The sequence below is a fragment of the Haplochromis burtoni genome, unplaced genomic scaffold (assembly GCF_018398535.1).
Source record: "Haplochromis burtoni strain Fernald_Lab_line unplaced genomic scaffold, NCSU_Asbu1 Contig_389, whole genome shotgun sequence".
Classification (NCBI taxonomy): Eukaryota; Metazoa; Chordata; class Actinopteri; order Cichliformes; family Cichlidae; genus Haplochromis; species Haplochromis burtoni.
The window spans coordinates 206425-217992 of NW_024582750.1; the positions used below are offsets into that span (position 1 = coordinate 206425).

Sequence of the window (11568 nt, forward strand, 5' to 3'; positions counted from 1 at the left end):
GATAGACGTTTTTATATCGTCACCAATATATATCGTTATATCGAACAGCCCTAGTTACAATATATAGTTTTAGTTGAATATCTCTATTGGCAAATATTGGCCCTGTTGATTGATGTTTATATATCTAAATGCACGGCAGTATTTTCCAAAGTTATCTTTTTGTCCCCCAATTCTAAATTTAAACATATTTTTAAAAAGAGAGGTTAAAACAAGTTGTCCTTTTCCCATGGATCAGAAAGGGAACTTCAAAATCCTTAGCAGCTTCAGCTATTGGGACTTTTTTCTGCGTGCTCGTGAATTTTTGAACAGTTTGTGCAGCCCTACCAAAAACACAATGAAAAAAAACAAAACCCACCAGCATCAGCTCCTTGACTCACATTCAGAGGCAACATAGGATCTGAGATAACATGTATGGGATAAATATTTGACATTTAATAGTATAACTTTATTATGCAAAAGTTTGGGTATTTAAAGTGTTTAGATTCTTCTCCATCATGTAAAGATCTCAAGAAGGCATCTGATCATCTCAAATTCATGCTGCAGCTCAAACTCAAAGCTCAAACATCCAGCCAGATGCATCAAGCAAAAAGAACAAGGAGTCCTGCAACTGATGGCCCCTACAGAGCCCCAATCTCTACATCACTGATACTTAGACTACATTTACAGAACCAACACTATCAAGTGAAATAATGGATGTATGCATGTTAAAATGTTGAACACGTGTATAGTTTAACACTGCTTCATTACAATAACTATTTCAGCATATTACCTGAAATTACTTTCACAGGTGCATATAAAGACATTTTCCATGATGATGTTTTGTAAATGAATGCAAAAATCATACAATTAAAAAATAAACTCATGTTTAGAGCAACTAACTGTGTGCAACTGTAATATAGCTCCTTGGAGCCAAAACTTGTCCCTCAGCTTAAGCCTTAATAAGACCCAGCCATTGCTCTTAACCACTTATCCAATTCAGGTTAGCAGAATGTAAGAACTTATTATATCAATTTATTTGTCAAATTATCCACTTTAAACACAGAAAGATAATGGATATCTATATGCTAAATTATATCACCCCAGTGACTATAAACAGAGGGACTACAATTAGCTTTAAATGGTTCTGTAATGCAATTCTGTTCCTTATGAAGATCACACTGAACTGCCTCTGAACAGAGCTATCTGAATGCTCTGACAAATGACCTTAGAGATAATTGTTTTCCGGATCAGTTTTACAGATGCAGTGATGATGATGATTCATAAAGGTTTGTCACTGTAATGTCTCACAAGTAACTGAATTTCCTATATGCCAGTAGACAACATGAGATGAGACTAGTAGGTCCACCTCTGCTATCATTTTACAAGTAATTTAACAATAAAACCTGATTCCCACATCAGTGGCTTCTCTTTCATATGAAAAAACGAACACATTGTGGGTAAAAATCGCATGCCTTATACTGACAATAATCATTCACATTTCAGCATTCAAACAACATATGGTACTGGTTGTGTTCTGATGACCGACTGGTCATGTTGCTTCAATGCATGGCTCACACAAGCACCATTGGGAAGATCCAGCGCTGGAAAACAAATGCTGAGATCTCCAATGACAACAAAAACAATGGCTGACAGGAGCAGGGGTTGTATATTTCAGAAGCCGGCTCAGAGCTGCGGCCCTCGGTGCGACAAACACTCCCCCCTCCCCTGTCTGTGATTTATTGTTCATGATTGTGCCCTGCATCACACACACAAACAAACAAATACTGAAACAACAGCTTTTGTTTCAAGGGCGTGTGGTGTCATTATCTGTTACATAACAACATCCGCTTGGCGTGCTCCATTATATTTTAATGGGCGAGCCGTGAATAAATGTCTGGCAACGGCTCTTATGCCGATTACTAACTGTTAGTGGCGATGAAATAGCTGGTGTGAGACGACAGGATGGTAAGGTGGTTGTGTGGTTGGCCTGTGATGGCTCGGCTGGAGGATGCGGGTTAGCCAGGGATGCTAGCTGGGGAGGGTGAGGGGGGTGATGCTAGTGCTAATCTTAGCCGGTCAGCCAGTTCAATGCCTGGCTAGCATAGCTGGCTAACTGACAGTCCGGCAGTCAAGCTGTTGGAAGTGGTGTTATTTCTCTGATGAAACCACTCCGGTATCTATCATCTGCGATTTTTGTTTGTTCATCCTGAACTGAAACGAGAGTCTGTGGTTTATGAAGGCGGGGGGCGCAACGAAGAGAGGTGGGAGGGGGGGAAACGGGAGGTTGGGGGTGTAGTTCATAAGGACGATGGGCCGAAGCCAGACGGCCGGTACAGTTACCATTACTGGCCCTCCCCTCCCTGCTGCTGCAGCAGCGGCAGCATCCCAGCGCCGCATCCTTCCCAGCCCGGCGAATGACGAAGCAGCAGCAGTCCGCTAACTGCAGCTAGCTAGCGTGCTAACCTCCGCTCCAGGCTCGAGACAAACCCGCTGCCCGTGCCCCCCAAACAACGACTCCCACTCCCCCCTCCTTATCACCCTTTTCACACAAACAACCCAAACGTCCACCCCACACACATTATATCATATAATTATTTCACCTGGCAGTCGAAAAATGATAGGGATACCCCCTCCTCCTCCTCCTCTCCTCTGGGCACTGGAGCATCCGACGGAGTAACGTCGCTCAGTGTGGATAACAGGAGGACATCGATGGGTCCATAGCCGTGGATGCCGTCTCCAGACCGTTGAAGCCGTAAAGATGAGTTTTCGGGGGTGTATTGTTTTGTTTTTATATCCCAGGCAGACAGCGACTGCGGCGGCGGATAGACACACGAACAGACAGACAGACAGACAAACCCGCTCAACTCCTGCTCCCTCCGCAGCTCCGCCAGGAAACCTCGCTCGGCTCCGAGTCGGCTCGTCACGTTCAGCCAGATCTGACTGGGAGGACTCCTGCTGGCTTCAAGGGCTGTCGGAAATGTGATCTTTCTAAAAACGGTGACAAAAAAGTCGCAGCTAATCAAATAATTTGGGGTACTTTATCCTCGCCATTTAGTCGCAGCCACATTACTTAACTTGAATCAGACAATACTGCTTATGACATGTTGTTTAAGTGGGGAACCAAAACGCAATTTAAAACATAGATTATATTTCAGGAGCTTGGCTTATTTACTTAATTCAACTAGCTGCAGAAAAATTACATGTGAGGTTCAAAGGTAATTATTTATTTGGCATCAAATAATTTCTTCCTGTACTTTATATGTATATGTGTTCAGATTCATTTAAAAGCTCAAAATGCTGCTTTTATGCAACATTATTCCACATTCCACCTGCCTTGTCTAGTTTATATATATTAAAATGCAGGTAGAAACAAGCTTTTGCTCAAGTCCTAAACTTACATTTTAAAGTATTTATCAACAAATGGAGTCTCACTATCTATTTAGTAACCAATTATAGAATTAAACTCATAAGAAAACGGAAAATGAAACGTTTTCTTAAAGTTGTAAGTGGCATCTATTGGCTAAAAAGGGGCCATTCTTGGTGTAATTGAATCTCTTTGCTGGACCCTTGTCATGAAACCGTGGATAAACTCTAAAGGCGCTAAAATGATTTGAATCCTATTCGAATGATGGGGATTACGTTGTGGTTACAAAAACGTTTGTGGACTTCCACTGAGCTATTACTCGTAGTGTATTCTTCTCAGTACTCTAACTTTTCCTGCTTTATGTCATCTTTACCCTTTATTTTTATCTTGTGAAAACCCAGGTGTTTCAATTTTTGTTTTTGCACTTGACGCTAGGAGACACTCGTGTCTCCTAGCGACTTTCCACGTTTGTTTGTTGGCTACATGTGTATGTGGTAAACGAGACTTTACGAAGAACACGTGAATGCAGCATCTGTCTCCTCATGGCATCCTAGGCTTTTGTTGATCCCTGGCTTTTGTTCTCTCTCTCCCCTCTCTCTCTCTCCCTCTCTCTCTCGCTGTGTGTGTGTGTGTGTGTGTGTGTGTGTGTGTGTGTGTGTGTGTGTGTGTGTGTGTGTGTGAAGTGTTTGTATCTGTCCAGATTCAGTTCAGTTATAATTCATTTCCTATGATTCACAGCAGATATAAGTGTCTTCTTTGTGTGTTTATTTAAGTGTACGTTTTGCCCAACACAAAATATGTATTTTCGGTAATGTTTTGTTGTTTGTTTGTTTGTTTTGTTTTGTTGTGTTTTAAGAAAATGTATAGCAACCCCCCCTCTCTTTTCCTCCCCAGCCTTCCACTCAATGGCTGCTTTGTTTAAGGATCCGGTCCCAGTCTGGCTGTGGGAGTGATGCTCCTGTTGCTGGTGCTGGTGCTTTGCATTAATCAATTGGTGTCTGAAAGAACAATTCAGTCTCAGTCTCTGGTCTACAACGTCCATGAGGTAGTTTAAGGATATTGTTCAAAAATGAGATTTATTAATAGATGTAAATTCATTGTACACGTTGATTTTTTTTGTTTTTGTTTTTTATTGTTAGATCTCAGCACTTGATGCAATTATTATGATTGTGATTATGATGAAGATTGTTATTGTATTAGCATATTTTAAATATTTTTGAAACCTGCTACAGAGCAGGTTAAGATCCAGATTAAAGATCAGCAGGTATGAAATTATCACCTACTGACCAAATAAATCTTCAGAAAATAGCATCAACATTCCTGGAAGGACCTCCAAACACAGAATACACAGCAAGGATACCTGTTCGACCAATAAAAATGATTTACTTTTGATCTGCGACAAGTTGAAGCATCTCCTTTATTAGGCTGTGTGATAGTAAGCTTTAATGTTTAAATGGATTCAGTCTGAACTGCAGCCATCACCTTACAAATAATAATCTGCAGTGAGAACGCACTTGGTGATAAAACTATTAATTGGAATTAAAATATTTATTGTGTGCACTAAATCGCCAGAATAACTAAAACATTTTCTGCAACATTTATCAGCATCATTTTAACAACAATATTGTATTTTACTGGTACATTTTTGTGATCTGTAGAGATTTATATCACCATTTGATAATATTTCTGCAGCAGGCGCCACTCATTGGGATCATTTTTTGTGGAAAACAAGTCATATGATCTGTGAAACACGCCTCTGTGACTGGTTAGATGATGTCAAGCAATTACTTGGGTAAGTTAGAGTAAGTGAAACCAGATAACACAAAGATACCCTAGGTATGTTGAACTCTCTTCGTCTGAACAAGTGTCAACTTCTGTGTTTGTACGCTCCAGGTATTATTCCTGTTTTGGAGATGTTAATATTAATTAAACTGAGGTCAGTTCAGCTCAGTTCTTTTAATGTAGCACCAGCTTACAGCAACATCCTTTCAAAGGTTTTATAGGGCAAACAGTGTGATAGCCTGTTGTCAAACTGTAGATAAGAAGAAAGACCAGAAGATATTTTCATGGAACCAACAGATGCTCTGCCATGACTGATTTGAGTAGAAAGAAAACAAACCGAAAAAAAAAGAAAGAATGAAAGAAAAAGTGAGACTAAGGACCAAACAGAAGACAAAAGTTCTGCCATTATAGCAAATAATCAACTGGAGTAGAAGTGCTTAGTGGACTGTGGGAGGTCCCAGCCTGTGTCTACAGCAGAATCTGATATTCTTTATGATAACCAACCCAGTCCCGATAATGTAAAAAAAAAAAAATCGAACCTCTGAACTGAAGATAGAAACATTGTTTTACAGGAATTTGAAGTTCTGGATGAATGAATGTGTGTATGCAAGATAAGATGTCCCACATATTTCTCTGTGCAAATTACTAGCAGGTCAAATTGGAACTACAGGTGTATGCATGTGTCTGTGTGTGAGCAAGTGAGAGAGGCAGAGAGAGATTAAAGTTGCTAGTATCAGCTTTCTTTGTTGCCAGAGCACTTAGTGTTGGGTTTCTCTGTCAGAGAAGAGAAGAGAAACACAGGATAGGAAATAGTGAGCAGAATCGAGTACATATAAGTATCTGGTCTCGGGTTGATAGGACGAATAGATGTGATGACTCTCTCATGTTAAGGTAAGGCTGCACGTCCTCCGCTGCTTTTTCAATTAACAAGGCTTTTCTTATGTAGGAAACATATTTCAAAGCCGAAAGTATTAAATAAATGAATTCATTATATTTTTCCTATTCTGTGCTTAAACTCACTAATGTGATTGTTTTTATATGCAGGCTTTGACTGCATTTCTTTTGCCTACAACTATACTTGGATTAAATATGCTGTACAAAATATAGTTATTAGTATTATTATTAGTATTAGTATTATTAGTTAGTAGAATACTATATTTATATATACTAAAAATACGACACTATGAACATAACTAAAACAGTAACTTCTCACTAGCAACCTCAAGTGGTCAAAATAATCATTACCCATCAAAATATATTAGCACATGACACCAGAATACTGCACACATATATTACTTCAGAGGCTCAAAGATGACTGTATTTCTTAGGGTTCTAATTAGGCATGTTTACAGATTTAAAGGCTGACTGATGATATAGAAATGCATTATTCAGCAGAGATTATTGTGTCTCCTGTGTTTTCTTCAGGAAACTCTCAAACTTGAACTGTGATAGTGGATTCATTGTTGACCTTCACTGGGATCCGTTGCAGACACTAACTTGGACAGTGATGGCAGGATCCGGTGTCGCTGTGAGGCTGCATGAGTTCAGAGAGTCTCACAACTCCAAAGAGCTTGTCTCACCAGCTATGTTAAAACCAAAGTGAGTGGTCACTCTATCAAACTAAATCTGGATAAAGTTCTCAAAAAACACTCTGACCTTTTGCTTAAGTAAAAGTATTAATGCCATAATGTGTAAATACTTTGTTACAAATAGCCCTCAAATTTACTTATGGTATAAGTAATAAATGTAAATTATACTGCTACAAAATAAAAGAAAGAAATGAAAAAGCTTGTTAAAAAAAAGTCATGCTTATATCTATACTGAACTGCGCATTGTGTTAGGAACGACAGGATGGCATCGTTTGATGGAAATTAAAATGATCAGCCTACAAAGGGCTGAATTCACATACAACCCCTTAATTCAAAATGAAATTCTGATGTGGCAGGCTGGATCATTTTGCAGAAATTTCATTGCAACAACATAAATAACACTCAGTAGTTTGTCTGACCCTGACATGCTTGTATGACAAGCTAATAAGATGGCAGATGGTGTCCTGGTGATTTCTTCCCACCACCAAACCGGTCATGCTGAACCATGTGACAGGGAGCACAACATTTTCCACAGTTTCTCCAGACCCTGTTACATCTGTCTTAAAGTGCGTAGGGTGAGCCTGCGCTTATTTGTGAAAAGCACAGGATGCCAGTGGTGGATCTGCCGATTTTGTCTTCATTGTCAAATGCCATTTGGTCTCCACACTGCCGTGGATTGAGCACAAGGCCCCCAAAAGAATGTCAGGCAATTCTTTTTGAACAGTATAAAAGTGTATATATGTAAGTTTCAAAATTGAAAGGAGAAAGACTTCAAAAAACCTTTCACATCTATCCTGCTGCAGTAGTGGAGTAACTATATATTTGGCTCACATCAGATCATTCTTGTCATAAAAGTATTACATTTACAGTAAATCCCAAATATATGCAGAAATCCAAGTAGAAGCAAATGCAGTCACTGTACTCGGCAGATAGCTTGGATTTGATTTCTCTATCTTGCTGGAGCAAAACTCTACTAGCCCACTGGAGAAAGAAATAACAACTGGCCTATAGTTAGCTTTCAAAAATGTATTAGAAAAGTCTGTAACCTTATTGATTTCATGAACTTTTATGTGATCAAATGTAATTTTATTATTTTATATTTTTGGATATCTGAGTCATGATTAATGAAGTGTAGCAATGTCAGGAGTAAGAGCAAAAAGTTTTTCACACAGAATTTTGTTTCTTTTTCTCTACAGAAGATCACGTTTGGGGAGGAATGTGCATGGATTATATCCAGGACAGCTGGGCAGAGTACACACTATCCACTCCAAGGCCTGTGGGTAAGCTGGTTTTATATGAATCTTTGCTGTGGCGATTACAAGGGATTTTTCCTGTATTTCATCAGTGATTTACCTTGTTACAGCTAAAAGATAAAAAAGAAGGCATAAAAGCTTAAAATGTAAAAACAGATGAAAGACCATTTCTGTGTTTTTTTTTTCTGTCATTATTTGCAAAATAGTTATACTTACATTATTTATCATTCTTTTTTGTACAGCACTTGTATATAAAACATACATGTTCTCAGTTTCAACAAAAATAGGAAAAATATCAAATGGACAAGCAAACATTCGATCCCGGTGGTAGGTTCTAGTTGACAAACACATGGGAAAACATTGAACAGTGATTCAGCACAAATATCAGAAGATCAAATATTCTTCGGTTGAAAAATCAGTTACACTGTTGGCCTCAGATTGGAGGAAAAGGAAAAACATAACAAAACAAAAATATTTGAGGTATTTTGAAGATGCTCATTTGTTTCTGACAATAGCTCATTAAAATGATAATATTTTACTCTTTTTTGACAAAAGTATTTCCTTTTTTTTTTTGGCCTGTCCCGTTTGGCTCTTTTGCCATCAGAATTATTGTCTAAAGGCAAAGAAAGATGCCCAACGGATTTACTTTACCAAATTGACCATCCCAGCCTTGCCATAATGGTCCATTTGATTCACCTTTTATTGTTTATTTTATTTTCACTTCCTAAATACGGGACAGATTTGACTGGGGAAAAGAAAGGGGAGAAAGAAAGAGGGAAAGAAAAACAGTGGAGAAGAGGGACGGTGATAAAGGGAAAAAACAAAAACAACAAAATAAGCAGACAAAAAATACAAATATCAGTCACCTGGATCACCTGCTGAGAAAGAAAAAAGAAAACAAGCAGAAGAGAACAAGAGTAATAGAATAAACAACATCACAATGATATATGGGAATATGACAGTAAATACTAAATATTAAACATTATTGTGCAGCACATAAGATCAACAGAACACAGTGTGCTTTGAGGTAGGAGCCAAAAAGGGTGTAGTTTGTGGGTGTGATCACCCGTGTGTACACCTGTGAGCATGGACGCGCTTGTTTTTTTTAAAAGGTTCCTTCATGTAATGATCTGCTAGAGGGTGTGGGGGGGCCACAGCCCCGTCCTCCAGGGCATGAAGCAGGTATGGAGGAGATCAAAACTCCAGACATCCAGAGGCCCCCAGAACACAAGAGACCAAGGAAGACCAACAGAGGGGCAGCCGCGCCACTGTCCCAGAAAGAGCTGAGGAGAGTCCCAGATGAGGGCTCACTCAGCAGCCGCGGAGCAGAAGCCAGGGGGAGTTGCAGTGACGCGCCCGTGAGCTCCGCCGGCAGCCAGCCTGTGCCTGAGTGACCGAGCCCCAGGCCGAGAGGCCGGGGGCACCCCACCTCCGAAGTGGCCCGAGCGAGCCCCAGGCTCCAGGCCCCGATAAGCGGCCGCCAAGGAGTGAGCCGGTGTGTACCTGGACGCCCACCCCCGACACAAAGAACCACCAACGCACATACCCAACCTGACATATAGACACAGACATACAGGCACACACAGACACAAACATCCATTCCCACCCTCATGCTCTCATATGCACTTACTCCACACTCAACCAACGTGGAGACAGACATAAAGAGACGTTGTACACACGATCACACTCCCCAAGCGTACTCTACGAACCGGGTCTAGGTACCCTTGCCCCTGGAGGGGGGAACTGCACCCAGACCCAGGTGGTGTTACCCTTTTCCCTGCGGTGGGGAGAGGCAGACCGCCCCGACTCCGCAGCAGCAGGGAGGCCCCACACTCCAGACCGCAGTCGGACGGCCAACTCCTCCTCCTAGCCCCCCCGCTCCAGCAGGCCGCAGAGAACGGGGGTGAGAGAAGACTCCAAACCTCCCTCCACCCGCTCATTGTAGTGTTGATGCATGTGTGTTCTAAGGTGCATTTAAAACCCAGGAGGGCATGGAGCTACCTGCCAGGAGCAGCAGGTAAGCGCATAGTCCCTCCTGCTAGCCCTCAATGTCTACGTGTATTTAAAATTGAGAGGTGGGCAACGACGCCAGGGGTGGGGTGTACACCCTGATGGTCTTTTGGATTCCGTGTAGCGTGCCCACCCCCAAGATCCTATATGTATGTGTTATGAGAGTGTGAGTAATGTGAATGTTTTGGGATAAAATTGAGGCACAGGCAGCCAGAAGGGGACAGAGGGGGGGGATGCCTCCCCTGCACCCTGGTGACACACCTTTACCCCAAGGCCCTGCATGTGTGGGTGATTGTGGTGGAGCGGGAAGAGGGACAAAAGTATTCCTGAATTAGCAGACTATTTCAAATCCCCACATCTTAAAGTTCAAAGTTCTGTGTATTTCTATAGAATTAGTCCTTGATGAAACCCTGAAATCTTTTTGAGCCATTATATGGTCAAGTTTCTTGCATTATGAGCCCTTATTTTTCAGCATTCCCTTCAGACAGCTTTTTATACAGAAAGGTTAGGTTTAGTTATCTAGCTGGTCATTGTCTTTATTCAGCTTCAGTCTGTTGTCTTTTTATATTCTTTTTAGAAAGCATCTTTTTTCTGGCATGAAGGGTCCTGAAATCTTTAGATTCTTAGAGACATCAAACAGTCTGCTCTTGAGTTCAGTGTGTCTGACATAAACCACTTGGAGATGATCTTGCTTAGAGTGGAATAAATATAGCTGCCTTTTTGAACATAGCATTTTTGTTAATACTGTTTAAAAGTGTTTATGTATCTAAATATGTTTTTAAAAGGCCAACATTTTACATGTGATATTTACTTTTGCAGATGATTTATTTCATTAATGCAAAAGAAACATGTTCAGTTTTCACTGTTAGTGATTAAACTACTTCAGAAATATATAAATTTTATACTGAGAAATAAGTAATTTCTGCTACATGCATTTTCTAATGCTTCCATGCATGTAGTCTTAGTCAGGTAACTGTTGTGGTAGTTCTCTGTATAATGCAACTTCTCAAGTAACCCCTGCATCTTGAAAATAGACTCCAATTCCACCCTCTTGGACAGCATCAGGTGACAATAGTCGCTCTTTTGCTTTCCGTGAGACTGGAGCTAATGTGTCACCCCAACCAGAACCAAACATGGTGGAGAAAGGGGCCATTGCCTCCAGGTACACACCCCACACGTAGGGTGCAAAGAGTTGAAAGGACACGCTAAAATCTGCTCAAAATGAGACCACCGTCTCAACTGGCCAACTGTAGTCCAAGACCGTGGAGTCTGGACATTTCCACCAGAGCAGTCAGCCTTTGAGACAAGCAAAGCTATTATCAGTGACTTTAAGGTATTAATGCTTGTGTTCATGCTATTTTTCACCATGTAACAGCTATGAACACCACAGTGAACAGTCTCAGCACCTCCGTGCGTCTCCAAACCATCAACAGGAAAGCTACCAGCCGAGCTTTGATATTTGCACTCTGAGAGCTTTGAGTGTCCTTCGCCACAATGCTGAAGTCTGGGAGCAGCACCTTCCTTGTTCAGCCTGCCAGGATCATTTTCAGCTGTAGTGTGCCACTTTGAAATAACATCTAACTGTATTTTC

At 40.9% G+C, this 11568-nt stretch overlaps 1 protein-coding gene across 1 annotated transcript in view; it reads right to left on the minus strand.

Annotated features, from left to right (window-relative positions):
* akt3b (v-akt murine thymoma viral oncogene homolog 3b) overlaps window positions 1–2931 on the minus strand; it is a 34776-nt gene extending 31845 nt beyond the window's left edge. The window contains exon 1 of the mRNA XM_005944011.2: window positions 2580–2931. The gene's annotated coding sequence lies outside the window, so the exon portion shown is untranslated. The remainder of the gene's footprint in view (window positions 1–2579) is intronic.
* Window positions 2932–11568: the final 8637 nt, after the last annotated feature.